The sequence below is a fragment of the Anabrus simplex genome, chromosome X, assembly GCF_040414725.1.
Source record: "Anabrus simplex isolate iqAnaSimp1 chromosome X, ASM4041472v1, whole genome shotgun sequence".
Taxonomy (NCBI): Eukaryota; Metazoa; Arthropoda; class Insecta; order Orthoptera; family Tettigoniidae; genus Anabrus; species Anabrus simplex.
In genome coordinates this window covers 114,027,116-114,047,780 of record NC_090279.1, presented here as the reverse complement: position 1 = coordinate 114,047,780, position 20,665 = coordinate 114,027,116, and the positions used below count along the sequence as shown (strand labels likewise).

The 20,665-nt window shown below is 42.8% G+C and overlaps 1 protein-coding gene across 1 annotated transcript in view; it reads right to left on the bottom strand.

Moving 5' to 3' along the window:
- Positions 1-20,305, bottom strand: part of LOC136886818 (solute carrier family 35 member G1) — a 234,656-nt gene extending 214,351 nt beyond the window's left edge. The window contains exon 1 of the mRNA XM_067159650.2: positions 20,093-20,305. The gene's annotated coding sequence lies outside the window, so the exon portion shown is untranslated. The remainder of the gene's footprint in view (positions 1-20,092) is intronic.
- Positions 20,306-20,665: the final 360 nt, after the last annotated feature.

Here is a 20,665-nt window from a genome sequence, read left to right as displayed (position 1 = left end):
TCGTTCGATTTGTGCCTCTAAATGGGAGATCCGATCAAGTTGTGGCAAAGATAATTCGCTAATAGATGGGGTTGAATGCACGGCAGATATGCAAGATGTGGGGTTAGAATAATCTAATATGCGGTCCACCATAATAGCCATGTTGTCTAGTGTGTCATTTAATGAGGCTAATATAGATCTTAGGTTTAAGGCTAGTTGTTGCATGAAAATTGTGCGTAAAATGTCATCTTTTACTTGGCTTCCGGCGAGGACACGCATTTCTTTTAACAGCTGGCTGGGTTTCTTGTTCCCTAGTTCAAGTTGTGTTAAGAGTTTTGTAACCTTCCTGCCTTCAGATTCCTCCGATTCTCCTATTAGGTGTGTTTTAAGGTCCGTGAAAGGTGTGTTAGTTAGAGGGTTGGTTAAGAAATCACTCGATAGTTCTGCAATGTCCGGTTCAAGTGAGCCTATAACGTAATTAAATTTTGTAAGCTCAGCAGTGATATGAGCGGAAGCGAACTAAGCTTCTATCTGGACTAACCAGATTCTAACGTTTTTACGTCATAGAAAGCCCGCTCACACCTAACGCAAGGGAGACGCAGCGCGTAGGCCGTTCACAGGTTTATTAGCTTTTTCGCGAGATCGGTGGTGGTGTCCGACCAATGATCATGGGTTCGATTCCAAACGACAACCTGAAATACTGCATTTCAAGAAAAATATTATTTCGCTGCCTAATGGATGTGATTTGCCTGCTGCCATTTCTTGATGGATACAGTACTTTTGTATCCATCTCTTGGCACAGGTCAGAGTAAAGTGTAGCTTCCACCGAAGTCCCAGTCTCATCAATGGCTGTGACAATATGGAAGCTGCTGGGGTATGGGTGGTGCTGAGTAATGACATTCAGAGCACGACTAGTGCATCTGAGTGTTATGAAAGGTGCTGCTCATAGGGTCAGTCGTGCTGCAATAGCACTTTCTGACCCAGTGAGGAAAGCAATGGCAAACTACCTCACTCCTCATCTTGCCTAGTACGCCTCATTTTGGTGCTGCCATTTGTTTTTGCGGTTTCCTTATAACCGCATAACCTTTGGTGGTGCTATTTGAGGATCCAACCAGCCTCTGGGCTGATGACCTAACAGACAGATACATGGATGTGATGGCTGACACTTTCACCTACTGGAGAGAAAACGCGCCGCGCCGAAGAAGAGGAAGTTGCTTGGGGAGAATATTTCTTCCGCTTCTCCCGCCGGAATTTTATTTCGGTAAAATTCGTATATTATTCGGGTGTTACGCAATCGCGTTGAGTCCATATCGTTCATAGTGTTTGCTTTCTCTGCGCTGTGTTGAAAATGGACTGCGAAAAAGTTATTCATTTACGGTGTATGAAAAGTACACATTTCTATATGATAAATGCCATAAGTTATATAGCAATACCATTGAATTAGCAGTTGAAACTTCACAGTGCTCATTCGAAAATACACTTTGAATTTATCTTGAGGGCGTAACAACGGTTGAAACAAATTATAAAATTCACCATTTAAATTCAAACCCTCGTACAAATGTTTAATTTCGTGGCAGAGCCGGGAATCGAACTCGGGCCTCCGAGGGTGGTAGCTAATCACACTACCGTACGCTGAGCATACGTCTGGCATTTCTGAAGGCGAGAATCTAACGTTTCACTTCTTAAAATTTGATACTCAATGGCCATGCACAATCTCCTGTCACCTGATCATTTATGTTCTTGCGCCAACTCGCTTTGTTTCGACAACTGAAAACATTACTGCCCTCCGCAAGGAGCGCTGGTGTCTATGTTATTCTAGCTCGTTGTGCACAGAGCTTTCACCTCGGAGTGGTTAATTGACTAATACTATCGGCTACTGCCAGCTCTATGAACACCCAAAGATTTTAAGCACGCGACGCCACTCTTTGATATTCAGATGTTGAAAAGTAAGTCCCTGTCTTAGATACAATGTGTGACCAAATGTCTCCGGACACCGCTTCTTGTTCGTTCCGAAGATGCTAGCAATTAGGCCCTCCTTTTGTACTGTTACAGTGTTTGAACTTCACACTAAGTTCTGATGCATGGAGGTGAGATGTGTTTCAGTTGTTGGGCAAAATTATCTGTCACGCAACCGGCCAGCACACTCATCTGCTTCCTTCCTTTGTGAACAGGAGCATTATCACGCTGATACTGAATATTCAAACACAATGTCTAAAATGTTTCCATAAACATTTTTGTTCATTGTGCCACCGACCAGAAATCAAACCAGGATAAACAGCCGCAGACCACGGTCGCCACAACATACTGTTTGCCAGGCATCCACCACAGCATATACCGAGACTCATCTATACTATTAAAAATGAGATGGTGTCTGTTTGTTCCTTCCGGATAGGCTAGAAAACTACTGCACCGGTTGTGTTGATATTTGACGTCGTATGTACGCCATCCTACACATAACCTAACTGTTGTAAAACCTTCAATTATTATGTTTAATATACTTTAATTATTTCTTATTAAATTCTAAGTGTATTGTACGTTTGTATAACCCCAAATACTTATTGTGAATATGTCTAAACTCAAAATCTGTGTAGTCGAAAACTGTAGAAAAGTCTGTAATATTTGTGTATTAGGTATAATCCACTATCCTTCTGATACACGTAGAGGTTTCTGGAAACTTAGTGTAATGATTTGTTATCCAGATACAGGCAGAAACATTAGGAATGTTATAGATGTCTCCATGTGTGTTTGTAAACTGTAGTCGAACTTTCGAGTTTGATCTACTTCAATCGAGAGGCCGGTCGATCGATTGTTCTTGTATGTTCGGATGTGTTTCATTTAGAATGTTGCAAGAACATATCCAGAAGTCGATATTTTTAGACTGTTTGTCGAACAGTATATATAGCGAGCTAATAATTTCGTGTGGCTATTTCTAGCCGAATACAGCCCTTGTAGAGCAGACCCTCCGATAAGGGTGGATGGCACCTGCCATGTGTAGGTAACTGCGTGTTATTGTGGTGGAGGATAGTGTTATGTGTGGTGTGTGTGAGTTGCAGCGATGTTGGGGCAGCACAAACATCCAGTCCCCGAGCCAAGGCAATTAACCATTTAAGGTGAAAGTCTCCGACTCGGCCGGGAATCGAACGCGGGACCATCTGGACCAAAGGCCAGCACGTCATGGAGCCGAACTATATCGAGCTGACAGGCCGAGAGACCACAGTGTGTGTTACAGTGAGCTGAGGATTTGGTTGTCAAGATCGACTTGTGTGAGAAGGTGGTGAGTCTTGCCTTGTGAATGATGAGTGTGGACTTGTTGATATCTGTGCTTTTCAGAATCAACAGTAAATTGCTTCAGTGTCTTTCCCTTAATAGTGTTGTGTTGTAAGGAATAGACTCAAGTTACAATAAAGCGGTTTTACAATCCAGAAGTGGACAATGTCGTGTGATATTTATTTATTTATTTATTTATTTATTTATTTATTTATTTATTTATTTATTTATTTATTTATTTATTTATTTATTTATTTATTTACCGGGTGAGTTAGCCGTGCGGTTAGGGGAGCGCATCTGTGAGCTTGCATCCCGGAGATAGTGGGTTTTCCGCGGTTTCCCATTTTCACATAGGCAAATGTTCCTTAATTAAGGCCACGGCCGCTTCCTTCCAACTCTTAGGCCTTTCCTATTCCATCGTCGCCATAAGACCTATCTGTGTCGGTGAAACGTTAAACTAATTGTAGGAAAAGATATTTATTTACACAAATAAAATCGCATTGAGAACGATATTGTTAAATATAGAGCTTGAAATCGCGAGTCGCGCAGAAGAGTGTCCCACGAGTAGAGAATGAAGTTGCGCTTATGCTGGTAATGAACACGCCAGTATTGATTCTCGTCAAGCTCTGTGAAAGGTTAACGATTAAAGAGCGAGAGAAAATGTCCTGCCGCCCGATCCAGAGCCACCTGGATTGTCCAGTGCCATGGCGGCACGGGGATTAAACAAACACAAGAGGACGATAAGAAAGAGTTTAGATGAGATTATATTTGTTCTGTTGCAGCGGAGAAGTAAAAAAATGTTGTTGGTGATTTATAGAATATGGAGTCAGTTCTAAAATATTTGTGGTCTTGAACTAATAAATGATATAGGAAATACAGCCAATAAAACTGCCAAAATGTCTGTATGTCTCCGTAACTTCTTGAAGTTGCACGTTCGTAATGGGACGTAGGAAGTCATCTTACTGATGGATGATCTTAGAATTTGCTTTACGTCGCACGACACACATACGTCTTACGGCGTCGATGTGATAGGAAAGGCCTAGGGGTGGGAAGGAAGCGGCCGTGGCCTGAATTAAGGTACAGCCCCAGCATTTGCCTGGCGTGAAAATGGGAAACCACGGAAAACCATCTTCACGGCTGCCGACAGTGAGGCTCGAACCCACTATCTCCCGGATGCAAGCTCACAGTTGCGCGATGCTAACCGTATGGCCAACTCGCCCGGTGATCGATGATCAAGACAACAACGACATGGAAAGTATGTTAGACTACTAATCTGATGGCCATCTTTGAACTTAGTGACACTTGAAGGCAAAACAGACATTTCCTGTGAATCTCTCATAGAGAGAATCTGGAAAAATTGTTGTGTGATGGAGTACGGTCTTCAGAAGGCATACAAGGTATAAATAAATAAATAAATAAATAAATAAATAAAAAATAAATAAATAAACAAATAAATAAATAAAATAAATAGACCGCATCTGTGGTGTCGTGGTTAGCGTGATTAGCTGCTACCCCTGGAGGCCCGCATTCGATTCCCGGCTCTGCCACAAAATTTGAAAAGCGGTACGGGGGCTGAAACGTGATCCACTCTGCCTCGGGAGGTCAACTGAGTAGAGGGGGGTTCGATTCCCTCCTCAGCCATCCTGGAAGTGGTTTTCCGTGGTTTCCCACTTCTCCTCCAGGCAAATCCCGGGATGGTACCTAACTTCAAGCCACGGCCGCTTCCTTCCCTCTTCCTTGTCTATCCCTTCCAATCCTCCCATCCCCCCACAAGGCCCCTGTTCAGTATAGCAGGTGAGGCCGTCTGGGCGAGGTACTGGTTATCCTCCCAAGTTGTATCCCTGACCCAGAGTCTTAAGCTCCACGACACTGCCCTTGAGGCGGTAGAGGTGGGATCCCTCGCTGAGTCCGAGGGAAAACCAACCCTGGAGGGTAAACTGATAAATAATAATAATAATAATAATAATAATAATAATAATAATAATAATAATAATAATATGCCGCCTCTGTGGTGTAGTGGTTAGCGTGATTAGCTGCCACCCCCGGAGGTCCGGGTTCGATTCCCGGCTCTGCCACGAAATTTGAAAAGTGGTACGAGGGCTGGAACGGGGTCCACTCAGCCTCGGGAGGTTAACTGAGTAGAGGTGGGTTCGATTCCCACCTCAGCCATCCTCGAAGTGGTTTTCCGTGGTTTCCCACTTCACCTCCAGGCGAATGCCGGGATGGTACCTAACTTAAGGCCACGGCCGCTTCCTTCCCTCATCCTTGCCTATCCCTTCCGATCTTCCCATCCCCCTACAAGGCCCCTGTTCACCATAGCAGATGAGGCCGCCTGGGCGAAGTACTGGTCATACTCCCCAGTTGTATCCCCCGACCAAGAGTCTGAAGCTCCAGGACACTGCCCTTGAGGCGGTAGAGGTGGGATCCCTCGCTGAGTCCGAGGGAAAAGCCGAACCTGGAGGGTAAACAGATGATGATGATGATGATGAATAATAATAATAATAATAATAATAATAATAATAATAATAATAATAATAATAATAATAATAATAATAATAATAATAATAATAATTGTACCGGGAGTTACACCTCAACCCCACGCATTTAAAAGAAGCGCCTTGAAGAACGTTATACAGTATATAATATAAAACTGGAAACATCTAGTACAAGAAGTTGGGCCGTTGATCAGAAGATGTCACTACTAAACGACAGAGTAATATGTTATTTTAAAGTTTCCCAGACTGACTGGATTTCTTTGTTTTGTTTTGGTGTATCACTGGTTGCAACAACTATTTCAAGAAATTTGGACTTTTCTCCATACATGTCTCTATGAAAGAACTGAGGTCATGCACTCTGATGCAAAGTGAAATAACTAGAAATTTAAAGAAGTCTTGTGTTATTGGTTTTCTGAACTGAATTTACTTTCTTATTTTTGTACTTCACACTTCTTATTCATCCCGCCAACATGGGATTCTAACCAATAGTAAATTTTCTGTATTTATTTTTCAGCCAATCAAACGTTTCTTGTACCTATTTTATCCGCCAATATAAAGGAGATGGTGTGTCCGGATTTAGTCCAGAGCCTTCTCGAAAGTTTCTCTCGGGTATAAAAGCTATCGCTTTTTCAAGTTAACTTGTCTTATAGATCGTCGAATTTCTGAGTGTGTGTGTTAAGAGAGGAGGCGGGGTTCCTTATTCTTCGACAGGCGGAATATTAGCCCAGGTAATGGCCATCACTTATCTACCTCTGTAGTTAAAACCACAAGCTGAAGCCGAGGGGAAGGTTCTTATCTTCAACTATATAACCGTCAATTCCTAAAATGTAAACTTTCTTCTTTCTCATGTAAAGTTTCATATAAATCGTAAAGACTTAAGCTGTAAATCGGGGATAGAGAAGCCTTTACCCTCTCGAATTCCCCTTCAATTAACCTTGAGGTGATTAGGATTTTGTAACTCTTTTTCTCCTGTAAATCATTATATAGCTTGTTCTTCTAGTCACCTCAGTAGTGTGGGATTAGCCTCTGCATCGTCGGGCTGCAAGCCAAGTAGGGTTTTAACCTCGGTTTTCTAGGAGCGGAAGTGTACGTCTCCGTACATTTTAGATTTCGGGCCAGTAATTTAACCTGTTCTTCTTCACGAAGGCCCAGTAGAATGGATACTAGATACCCCTGTGTAAACCACATGGTATTGTAAATTGCAGGTTGTGTCTAGAGAGGCTCTTTTCGGTCTTGTAATAGTTGAGTGGGCCGTAAGAGTTCGGGAGCGCTGTCTCCTTGGTAGAACTTTATCGGTAATGTAATAGATATTGTGCCGTGCCTTTGGAAAAGCCGGAACTTGTGACCGTTGGAGCAAAGTGCTCATGAAAATTGTGTTTTGGGAGATCTCTCTCCTTATCTATCTGAGTAAACACAACATTTGTAATGTTGGGACCTTGCAAATTAGGAGCTTGAAGCTCAAAATTGTAAATTACCAATTCTTAGCTTTTCTATGATTGTATCAAAATTGCTATATACCTGAAACCCTGTTCTTTCACTAAGTGAAGAGTTTTGTTGAAATTTAAGATCTGGAAAGAAATGTAACATTTATTTTAAAATTTAAAATTCATCTTTAATTCTCGTGGATAGACCCATTCCCACCAGCACATGCTTTCACCTCTGCGTTCCACAGATAACCCCGGAATAATAATAATAATAATAATAATAATAATAATAATAATAATAATAATAATAATAATAATAATAATAATAATAATAATAATAATAATAATAATAATAATAATAATAATAATAATAATTTTACGCCCCACTAAGCAGGCACTTTTACGGTTTTCGGAGACGCTGAAGTGTCGGAATGCCAGTCCCGCGGTGTAGGGGTAGCGTGCCTGCCTCTTACCCGGACGCCCCGCTTTCGATTCCCGGCCAGGTCAGGAATTTTTACCTGGATCTGAGGGCTAATGAGCTATCTGACAGTGAGATAGTGGCCCCGGTCTAGAAAGCCAAGAATAACGGCCGAAAGGATTCGTCGTGCTGACCACACGACACCTCGTAATCTGCAGGCCTTCGGGCTGAGCAGCGGTCGCTTGGTAGGCCAAGGTCCTTCGTGGCTTTTGCGCCATGGAGTTTTAAGTGTCGGAATGTTATCCCACATGAGTTCTTTTACATGCTAGTAAATCTACCGACATGAGTCTGACCTTCAAATAGCACCGGACTGAGCCAGGAATGAACCTGCCAAGTTGGGGTCAAAAAGCGAGTGCGTTAAATACCTACAGGCCTGACGGTACTTCCACGTACCGATATAATTTTGCTCAATAAAGTCTTTCTTCAACTTTCTGAGTTCAAAAACTCTCGCTCATATGCGTGATAGTTAAAACAAGCTTCCAAAAATGTTCGATAATATTAAGATTACAAGCTGACAGGACAAAAACTTATTCACCCTGAGGGCGCACGCACACATGGATCGTTAAGCCTGTAAAGATGGCGCAGCGAACAAGTCCCGTGCTCACCGCACGTGAGCATAAGGCAGTGATGATCAGTGAGGCAGTGTTCATCAATATGGGTAGATGTAAGGATGTGACAGAATGACCAAAATGGACAATCGTGTTTGGCCGTGTCCATGGCCATACGGTGCGTGAAGTCCTGGATTTGATGGTGTTTCACGGCTTCCAAACCCGACAGGAATTGTGTTAGCGAGAGAACATTTGGAGTATGTCACCTCACACAGGCACGTGGGGAGTAGCTGACTGGCGGAACGTAATGTGCTATCACGAATCACGTTTTTTGCCTGTATTGCAATGGCACGCGTCGTCGAGTCCACCGAAGGGCAAATGAAGCATTTCATCCTGGTCAGGTTCAAGCCCGCTCACTAAGGTGACGACTACATGAACCAGATTCTGGACGATCAGGTGTTGCTTTACAGTCAACATCTGCATGGTGAGTATGATATTGATACCCTGATTTCTCAAGATGACAACAGCAAAGTTCATCGGGCTGGACGAATATGTGATTGGTTTTATGAACACGCCCCCACACTATTACGTACCGATTGAGCTGCAAAATCACCTGACTTGAACCCTACTGTAAATCTGTGGGACATATTGGAACAGCAGGTAAAATCCCGACATCAGGATCCCCGTAATTTGGTGGAACTGCGCGATCAAATCCTCAGCGAGTGGCTGAACCTGCACAACCTTGTGGACTCACTTCCAGGCGGTTATCAAGTTCGGAGGTGGAGTTATAAGTATTAAATGATTTCTCCAGGGGTGACTGATATTGAGCTTAATTGAAATGAAATGGCGTATGGCTTTTAGTGCCGGGAGTGTCCGAGGACATGTTCGGCTCGCCAGGTGCATGTCTTTTGAGTTGACGCCCGTAGGCAACCTGTGCGTCGTGATGAGGATGAAATGATGATGAAGACGACACATACACGCAGCCCCCGTGTTAGCGAACTTAACCAATGGTGGTTAATACCCGACCCTGCCGGGAATCGAACCCGGGACTCCTGTGACTTTAGTACTCGAAGGGTTAAACTGTATTTTGAAACATGTTCTTCGCTTTAGAATGCATTCATCATTGACGAAGTCCGACTCCATGGCTAAATGGTTAGCGTGCTGGCCTTTGGTCAGAGGGGTCCCGGCAGGATCGGGAATTTTAACTACCATTGGTTAATTTCGCTGGGACGGGGGCTGGGTGTATGTGTCGTCTTCATAATTTCAACCTCATCACGACGCGCAGGTCGCCTACGGGTGTCAACTCAAAGGACCTGCACCTGACGAGCCGAACTTGTCCTCGGACACTCCCGGCACTAAAAGCCATACGCCATTTCATCACTGACGAGATGGCTAATTCAGCAGAAAAACACGTTCTTTGCATGCCACCGTACCACTGCGAACTTAATCCTATCGAAATGGTATGGGCGCAAGGGCAGAACTACTTCAAATACAGTAGAGACAATACGCGACACTTCCGGATTTCGCCTTGTTAAAATGGGAGACAATTCGCAAGTGGCGCTCCTAGTAGCGTGACCTGTGAATTCGCGCTCAATTCAAATATCAATGGAAATATATACGGAAATGGATAAATAAATTACGTATAGGAAGAAAGTGTTGCTAAAATATTATCTTCAAAGTTGAAAACTTGGTTCAACTGTTCTACTACTGAGCAACATCCAAATGAAGAATCTCTATGATGGTAGCCGATCTTCTGAAAGGAGATGAACCGAGCTCGATAGCTGCAGTCGCTTAAGTGCGGCCAGTATCCAGCATTCGGGAGATAGTAGGTTCGAATCCCACTGTCGCCCCCTGTGGGTGGGGGTGGTAGAATAACACCCACGGAATCCTCACGTTCATCTATCCTATCCGACCTCCCTTGGTCTACTCTTGTTCTCTTCCGACCCCGACGCTATTAGGTTTGCGAGGGCTAGGGAGTATTTCATTTTCACGCCCTTCGTGGCCCTTGTCTTCCTTTGACCGATATCTTCATTTTTCGAAGTGTCGGATCCCTTCAATTTTTTATCTCTGATTAGTGTTAATGGAGGATGGTTGCCTAGTTGTACTTCCTCTTGAAACAATAATCACCACCACCCCACTGTCGGCAGCCCTGAAAATGGTTTTCTGCGGTTTCCCATTTTCACACCAGGCAAATGCTGGGGCTGTACCTTAATTGAATCGATTATTTCAGAAACCAGTCAAGCGCCAAGTCTGTCATTTTTGGGAAAATGAAAAAAACTGTCTAGCATCAGACAAAATGTTATGGTAGGGGTTTTAATAATTTCTATCCAAGGAAAAATATGTTGTGCTTATTAACTTTGCTGTAAAAAACCGGGGAAAAATTCCACTTAACTGGTTTCTGAAATAAACGAGTGTTGCAAACATATTTTTTGGGATAATTCTTGAATTTTGAAGGGATTTTGTCATAAACTCCATATTTGTTTAAAAAAACATATTTTAATAGGTTTAGAGGTTTAGACTGTATTGCTGATACAAAAGGATGAAATCAGCAATGCCTGCTCATCATGACAGGAGGTAATCAATCCTCATAAACAAACTCCACAGCACATTCTGTCTCCCTAGTAGGCAATTAATTGTAAAATGCTGTCATAAAAGTGTTCATATTCCATCAGGTAAGGTTTTAAGATATTTAGTTCACATATCTTCTTGATATTGATGGGCACCTAAAACAAACAATGTAGGGCTCACTTCCTTGTCTGAGTAACCTTCTCCTTTTACCCTTGCATTCCGAATAATATTACGCGTGTGAGTTTGCCTACTGTACAGAGATGAGAAGAATGCAAGAATGAGGAATGTGGCATGCAAGCACGAACTTCCTGTTCTGCCCAGACAGATCCGCTCTTATCTGCTCGTATCTGCTACACGAAAACATTGACTGACACTTTGCAGTTTGCTGGATTACAACTGACAAGAGCGAAGAACTGCCAGTAGAGGATAATATAAAGTCTCCTGGATAGTAGCGGAGTTGCTATGATAACGATTGCGTCACTGGCTCTGCTGGTGAAAACACCTTCGTCCCGTGCCTCACCGGGCATGTGCATTCTTCTGATCTCCCAACAGTACCATTCCTCGTTTCCTTTCTGGATACAGGTTCGTCTTCAGATTTTTTTTTTTGCTAGTGGCTTTACGTCGCACCGACACAGAAGATAGGTCTTATGGCGACGACGGGATAGGAAAGGCCTAGGAGTTCGAAGGAAGCGTCCGTGGCCTTAATTAAGTTACAGCCCCAGCATTTGCCTGGTGTGAAAATGGGAAACCACGGAAAACCATCTTCAGGGCTGCCGACAGTGGGATTCGAACCCGCTTCCGAATTATCAGACATATCACTAAGAATATAAAAAACACTGCACTAAACAAAAGAAACACTTTTTGAATCAGTTGTTCACAAAACTAGGAACATGCGATTCCAGAAACACAACGACAACAAAAACAGATGAACAGCTGGTTATTCTGGATTCAGAACAGCAGCGCCAACCGGAATGTTACCAGCAGTTTACCGCAGAAACCAACCAAGCGGTGTCACTTAACTGGTTTCTGAACTAAATACGAAATTCAACGTAATGCTTGACAATTATAAAACGACGTTTCTTGACTGGTTTCAGCACCAAAATGTGCGTATACCATCTTAGTAACATATTCTGCCATTAACTCATTTTTCCATTTTTTGGCATTTCTGAAATAATCAATTCAATTAAGGCCACGGACGCTTCCTTCCCACTCCTAGCCCTTTCCTGTCCCATCGTCGCCATAAGACCTATCTGTGTCGGTGCGATGTAAAGCAACTAGCAACAAAAAACAAAAGATGATACTTGAAGAAGATGGATATATGAAAGTGAAAGTGGAAATAAAGCTAGGACTCAGCTAAGGGCTCCGTGGTCGCCAACCCAGACTCCCAAGTTCAGATCCCATGGGGCCCGCTTTAGTCGCCTCTTACGACAGGCAGGGGATACTGTGGGTGTTATTCTACTACCCCCACCTACAGAGGGAAGTTGCAGTGCCCCTCAGCTGTTGCGTTCTTCACCAGCACCGTTTCAGAGTTTCAACGGGTAGGTATACAAAACCGTCGTTTACGTTCTTTGTATTTCTTGGAAATGGGGTTTTCCAACGTAACTAGAAGATCCCACAGGTCAGATAGGTCATTCCGGTGAGCAGCGTTGCTATTGGCTAAAGCGCCTGACGTCACCGAGAGCGAGAATGAAGTGGTAGTAGTTACTCTAATTACACTCCACTCAAGTCATGAAATACAGAACTGATAGATATTTAGATGCTGTAACATTTCTTACTTAAAACTTGTACGAAAACATACGACTTCTAATCCGTCTTTGTAAAGACAAAGAGACTCTCACAACGGCTCGAAGGTTGGAACGCAGGCCTTTATGCCCCTTGGCAGGTTCGATCCTGGCTCAGTGCGGTGGTATTGGAAGGTCGACACGTTAAAGAACTCTTGCGGGACAACATTCCGGCGCGTCTGCGTCTCCGAAAACAAGTTATCTGATCGAATTCAAATTTTAACACAATATGCAATGGGATGTTTTACACATTGTTTATATATTTCAGAACTGTTTGTTTCCAAGGGGGGGAAAAACTGTTATAAATTTGTAAGTTTTTTTTTTTTTTTTTTTTTTTTTTTTTTTTTTTTTTTTTTTTTTTTACTCAGGGTTGTTGGAAAAGTCCGTTCTTGGTCGCGTTACAATCTTTATCGTATGTCCAAAGTATCACTGTGTGACTAAAAATGCGTAAATGAATTAGCTTCTGTTATATCAGTTTGTATTTTCATTGGATAGAATTATATTATGTATCACTGACTGGCCGGTACAGGGAAAGGCGTGAGGCGGGGACGGGATTGATGCACTACTTCATTTCAACATCGGAAACAGTGTCCGGCGTGCTGGCCTTTGGTCACAGGGGTCCCGAGTTCGATTCCCGGCAGGGTCGGGAATTTTAACCATAATTGGTTAATTTCTCTGGCATGGGGGCTGGGTGTATTTGTCGTCTCCATCATCATTTCATCCTCATCACGACGCGCAGGTCGCCTACGGGAGTCAAATCAAAAGACCTGCATCTAGCGAGCCGAACTTGTCTTCGGACACTCCCGGCACTAAAAGCCATACGCCATTTCATTTATTTTTGTCGGAAACAGTCCCTTATTTTGATTGTTTTGCTCAGCACTAACCCATGCTCAATAATTTCCTGGAATGTTTGGCATTCCGCGCAAATGTCAGCACCATCAGCTCCGTGCAAGTCCAAGTACTGTATCACAACTTCCTGGTGACAGACTATGTGACGCTGGAGGGTGAAAGGGGGAATCGCTCGCTCGGCCTTGGGCTCTCTTCCTGCCATCTATGCACCCGCGATGTAACTATCCGTGGAGTTAGCTGTCGACAGTAACGAGACTAGTGGCGATATTTTGAAATAAAGGGTGGATCTAGAACTGACTCTGGGCGCCTCTTACCAGTATGAGTGAATCGAAACGTTTCGTGTGTTCTGAGTGCGGTAAAAGATATGATTACAATAAGAAGTTAAGACAACACGTTCCCAAAGCACATCACGAAAAGCTGATACGCCTATCAGTGTGAAATTTGCAACAAGAATTTCAATTACGAGTACAATTTCAAACGTCATCAGCGGGAGCAAAGAGATCATTGAATTGCAGCCGCAGAAAACTGTTTATTTCAAATCCCAGGAACTAGAGTTCTCATCCTTTCAAGAAACTGAAGAGACAACACAGTCGTTCTTTGTTAAAAATCATGGATCTCATGCGGCTTCTGATAATACTATAAGAATGTCATCGCTTGGGGAATTTCGTTTCTAAAAGTAAAGGTGTTCGACTTAAAACTGCAATAAAATCTGTGGAGTATGTCGTGCAAAGATAAAAGTTAGTGAAGCCGAAAATGGAACATGCCGAGTTAAATTTATCCCTACTCATGTCGGTCATCAACATGACTTAAGGCACTTGGGACTGACAGAACGGTCAGTATAGCTGCAGACATTGCTAATAAAATCCCTTTCCAAGCTATACTGGACAGAATTCCAGATTTAGTATCTGATTCTAAATTAGGAAGGATACATCTGCTAACCAAGCAGGATTTATATAACATTGAACGGTGCTCTACTTTGTGCTCCTCGGCAAAATGATGGGACCAGCGTTGAGGCATGATAACTCTAGTGACAGGCCCTGTGTCCACAAGAGACGGTCAGTGAGTCACATCCAGAACTAAACAGCGCAGATTTTGTGTTAATTATAATGAATAGTGCTCAAGGTGAGATACTGAAGAAGTATGGTAATGATTGTATTTATATTGATGAAACGCATGGGCTAAATAGCTACGGTACTGGATGACATGAGGCATGCGCCTTTCTCATAGCCAATAGGAATGACTGGCAAATGCTCTCCATATTTTTCCAGTACATAAAGTCGGAAGTTGGAACAATTTCTCCCACGGTTTTTATGCCTGGCTTAGCAGAATCGTTCTTTAATGCTTGGATTTCAACAATGGGAACTCCAGCAATGAGACTGTATTGTGGAAAAATATAAGCCGTAAAATTAAAGGCCAGGAAAAACAGGCAAATGCTTACAAGCTTGTTAGAGATGCGGCAGCGTTTGATATGATGTTTTCTGTCGTATTAGAGAAGTTAAAATCTGATCCTGATACGTCTGAGTTTACTTCATACTACCTAAGTAATGTAAAATGCTGGGCGTACTGTCACAGGCTGCATGCAGGCCTGAACACGAACATGCACATAGAGTGAATGCATCACACGCTTAAATACAGCTACCTCCAGGGAAAGCATGTGAAACGCTTAGATAAAGCAATATATGCACTAATGTCCTTTGTTAAAGACAAGCTGTTTGACAGGCTTATTGTGCTCACAAAAGGGAAACTGACAAGCAAATTGAAGGACATTCGTCGTAGGCATAAATTAAGCTTACAAATAGACAAAGACCTGATTATTAAGGAAGACTGTGGTTGGAAAATACCATCCTCCTCTACAGTGGCCTACCGCACGTAAACTCCGGCTCAGGAACACCTCTGCGGAGGTTCGAACCTGCCTTCGGGCAGAATAACCCTTACCTACCTTTACAGTGGCCGAGATGTACTTTGTATAAAATAATGAGGCTCAATGTAAATGTAAATTGATCTGCAGTGAATGTAACACGTTCATACACAGATATTCCTGCTCATGCATTGATTCAAGCATGTATGTCAAACTGTGAGGACGCTTGTGCTGTGGATGAAAAGGAAGAAATACTAGGCCAAGTCGGTAGAAAGGAAAGTGGTAAGAGTTCTGTTCCTTTATCAGAACAAAAGGACGTAATCGCTGCTGAACTGTTAGAATTAATTGAGGATATTTCCACAACAAGGGAACTTTAAGTTCTTAAGAAACACACCGCATCCTTAAAGGCGACTTCAGCAGCAGTTCGCAGTCAAAATGAACAAGTACCAGTGCTGTATTAAGGTGTTTGGGGGCCCTCGGCTATTTAAAAATGTGGGGCCCCTTCTTCGTAACATCACGTAAGACTAGCATACTGAAGTCGTTATAGAACTACTTGCACTTAAATTGATGAATAGGGAAGTATTGAAATAGACTAAAATTTTTCTCTATATTTCCTGTTAATATTTCATAATGCTAAAACATATTTTATATTTGTCTCATCATCACTATCAAATCGACATACAAAACAGAACTTACGTTTTTTGGCACCACTAGAATATTTTCTATCCATTTTACAAAAACATTACAGTTGTAACTTACGAATGGTTCAATAATCATAGGTGAACTGGGAGTGATCTTCCTGATGCAAAGATATAGTATAGCATGTGCATTCCACCGTGTTTCCCCTGTCCCCTCCCGCTCACTTCCTAGACCTCTTCATCTCCTTCCCCCTCTGCCCGTACTCGCAAGCTGCCAGATTTAAATTTTCGTCAACAATAACCTTTGCAATAATTACAGTGCGTAAGTAGCGAGGATTCGTGTCTCCGGACGGTAATTGACTCTAGCAGTTATGAAATACTAACGCGGACAACTGATAAGAAGGAAGGAAGAGTGCGTGTTCGAAATTTTGCGAGCGTATATGTATATGTATATTCATATATATGCACGGGGTTGAAGCAGCAGGCCTTTTAATACAATTTTAGGCTCTTCCGAGGGCCGGGGCCCCTTGGCACGCAGGGCCCGGGGCTGCAGCCCCTTTAGCCCCCCTCTTAATCCGGCCCTGACAAGTACCCATGTCCGTGCCCATGACCCAAAAAAGAAAAATTGTTCCACAGAGAAGGCTATTTTCTATGAAGAAGAGAAAAATGTCCCATCGCATACCTCTTGCCAAGCCAGATGTAGCGGAAACTCACGCCATCGCCCTGTCTTTGCTGCAGAGAGAATCAGCAGCTAGCTGCTCTGTGGATTGTGAATATCCGACGTGAAATCGTGCACTATTTAAATGTTATTAATTTTTATATGTGTATGTTTATCTATATGCTTGTGTGTTTATGTTAAGATTTATAATAACGCGGTAATTTATTCTAAATGCCTTCTCGTCCATTATTCTTTGGAACTCTGCTTTCTCCACTGCTGGATGACTGAAGCCGCAGGACGACGTCTGTCTGTGATTAGTTGAAGCTCTCAAACTGATAGACGCATCGAACATGAAAGTGTGTAAAGTTTTCGTGTAATTTATTTAAACGTGTATAACATTGTTCAGTGACCAATTGGACTATGATTATATTAACAGAACGTGAATGTGATTAACAGAATATCATTACTCATAGCTCACAAACTGATGCTGATAGGCGTACGATTCTAAGCGCTCTGCCTCTTTCACTATTCTCTGGATTTCGGCTTCCTCCGCTGCTGTTCGGGAACTCGACGTCACAGGACGAAATTCGGCTTCTTCCGCTGCTGCTCGGGGACTTGCAGCCAAAGGACGGCTGCTGTCTGTATAAGGATAAGTCTAATCGACAGGAGTAGGTTACGTGCCGGGACTGGTTTCACCCTCACGTCATTCATTTCATCTCATTAACTCCTCTGATGAGGTTGACGTCAGGAAGGGCATTCGGTCATAAAAACCCGCCACGACAGATTCATCTCACCTCATACTCGACCCGTAGAGAAACGGGACAAGGATTGGACAAGATTATTATTATTATTATTATTATTATTATTATTATTATTATTATTATTATTATTATTATTATTATTATTTAATTCGTTTACCCCGAGGGATTAATTTTTTCACCTCGGGGCTCAACGAGGGATCCCACCTCTATCGCCTCAAGGGGAGTGTGCTGGAAGGTGAGACTTTGGGTCAGGGATACACTTGGGGTGGAAAACCAGTACCTCGCCCAGATGGCCTCACCTACTGTGCTGAACGGCGGCCGTGTGGGGTGGGGGGAGAGGAAGATTCCAGGCAGAGGGAAGGAAGCGCCCGTGGCCTTAAATTAAGTAACATCCCAGCATTTGCCTGGACGAGAAGTGGGATGCCACGGAACCAGGCGAATTGGCCGTCCGGTGCGGGACGCGCAGTTGTGAGCTTGCATCCGGTACATAGTGGGTTCGAACCCCACTGTCGGCAGTTCTGAAACCGTTTTCCATGGTTTCCCATTTTTACACCCGGTAAATGCTGGGGCTGTATCTTAATTAAAGCCACGGCCACTTCCTTCCCACTCCTAGCATTTTTCTGTCTCATCGTCGCCATAAGACCTGTCCGTGTCGGTGTGATGTTAAGCCAACTCTAAAGAAAGAAAAATGGAAATCACCGGAGAACCACTTCGAGGATGCCTGAGATGGGAATTGAGACCCCTCTACTCAGTTGACCTCCCGAGGCTCAGTGGACCCCGTTCCAGCCCTCCTACCATTTTTTCAAATGTCGTAGTAGAGTCCAGAATCGAACCCGGGCCTCCGCGGGTGGCAGCTAATCACACTAACCACTACACCACGAGGGGGCATTATTATTAATTAATTAATCAATTAAATAATATTTATCCATTGCTACATTAAACCTAATTGTGTTTACTGCCTCTTCTAATACTCATTACTCGCTTTGCCCTTTTTGCCCTAGATGTTATAGAAAGTGATATATTGTAGGGCAAGCATGTAGCCTACACTTAATTGGCTAAGTTAGTGCTAGTTTTGTTTTCTCTTCTTTTCCTACATTTTATTTAAAATATAGACATTTTTGTTGTCCTTCCCGGCTGCAATCCACTCTTTACTCAATAATTTAAGAATTTTGTGGAATTCTCTCTCTCTCTCTCTAATTTTCTATATTTGCTTTATATTCACTGTCTAGATATTTAACCCCAAATGAATGTCCTTACATACTCTCAATAGATGAGCCTCTTCCGTTGTTTCTCCACGGAATAAGCAACAATTCTCGTCTTGTTTCTCTCTCTGACCCTTGTTCTTTATACCCATCAGCCATACCCCTCTTACTTCTCTATTCCTAAGCCTTTCTTTCTTTATGACAAGATTTGGACAAGTTCGCAGAATTCTAAAAGTGTTTGTTCTTTTCGTCTTACATTGCTTCTCGATATCTTTCATTCTAATCGTTACTTCATTACTCATCTTGTTATCCTCGTTATGAATATCTTTATCCCAGCACTCTCCTAGTCCTATCCTGTCTTTGCTTAGTTAGTAATCATCATTTAAATGTCACTCATCTTTGTCGTAGCGCAGAACTGTTTAGTCAACAACATTTGCATTGGGGAAGGTTGTGGACCACGCCTACATGCATATCCAGTCATCACAATTCCTCCCTACTTTTCAAAAAAAAAGTTTAAATTTACTCAAAAACTGTCAACGAGCTTTAGAAAATATTGACTTCCTTGACACATTTTAAAATATCGGCAATTAGAAATGTTATGGCGTCTTAGGGAAAAATCATGAATTTATATATAACTTGGCGAATAGCACAGTGCGTATAACGACGAGCCCGGGAAAGAAATAATGTACCGGTTAAATAGAACAGCACGGACACCTGGTGCTGTGGGCCAGTAGCTTGTTACTGGGGGACAAAGCAATTGAGGCATGTTTTACGACAAGGTTGTGAAGAAGGTGATTTATGTTGTGTTTGTAATTGGAACAGATTTAAAATGGCAGGGAGGGATTCCGTTTGGCAGAAATGTAGTAAGCAGTTTGGTCTCTACCTGTCCTATACTTAGTGTAAAAGGCCTGTACAGTCTAATAGCTTGGGACTTGATAACAGATGCATTTAGATTAGCATTTCTAAGATTGAAGTGATGTCAGTAGAGAATTGAATGTCAGGCTGGGAATGAAGGGGCAGCAAGCTCACAGTTCTAATCAACAGTATTCTGTAAGAAGGAAATCAGTTCTCGGGCAAAACTCTGGTTTCAGACTGTCTTGGCTGAACGGAAGTGAAAGCTGAGTGGACTCGTGATATCTTGTTCATAAGTTACAAGGAACAGGTATGAAAGTAGGGAGAATGATTGCCGGTACAAAGAGGCGGGAACAATAGTAGGAGGGTACTCCGAATGAGGAGATAAAGAAGAAACTCAATGGGTATAAACCGGCTTCGGTGGTGGGGTCATGTGAAGCGAATCGAGGAGGGAGAACAAGTTTCTAATGCTAAGAGGTTCCACGAGATCACAGAGCTGTTTGTGGACAGAGGTCTGCAGACTGAACACTGAAAAGCATAAGAGTTTGTGATGAAGATACATGCAATGGGACATTCAACCCTGTGTCAGCAGGATCATCAACACCAAACCCTAAATATTACACAAAGAGAGAAAAAATATTCTACTGAGTGTATCAGGAGTTTGAAAGTACGGTAGGTTGAGTTGCTTAGACAGCCACACTGATAATGAGAAGACAAAAATGTGCATCACTTACCAGTCTACCAGCTGTTTGATGGGTCTGCAGAAGAGAGTCAACGGAATGCCGGCATATTCTCGTCCGATTAGAATATGAACTCGTGTGCAATAGCATTAACAGTAACAATTAAAACATCAACAATATGTATCACCCCTTAAAGAACCACATTTATTAAAGGCACACACTCACTCCCCCGGTTTGGGCCACCACATGGTTTTATCGATCTCAGAACCGCCGCTACACTCAGCGGAATTCTGCTGAACCCTCCCTCTTGCCAACCTACACAGCACAGAACTGTTGTATCGCAGCTGCTATCGATTGAGAGGAAGATGGCAGGTGTTCTCGTTCAGTATTACGTAGGACCAGGTGGCGCTAAGTGTATCCGAGATGATGTTACAGACTTTCAGGGCTGATGGCAAATAGATCAATTTGAGACAAGGAAACGATAGAGTCAATAGTTAAGCAAAATTCTACTCATTTAAGTCCGTTTACCTGCACGAGTTTCACGAGCAAATGTTCGAAAAGGCGTCAATGCCGGCACAAAGTTCTGCCTTCCTCGTTCGAATACTGTACCCCGATGCCGTTTGAACA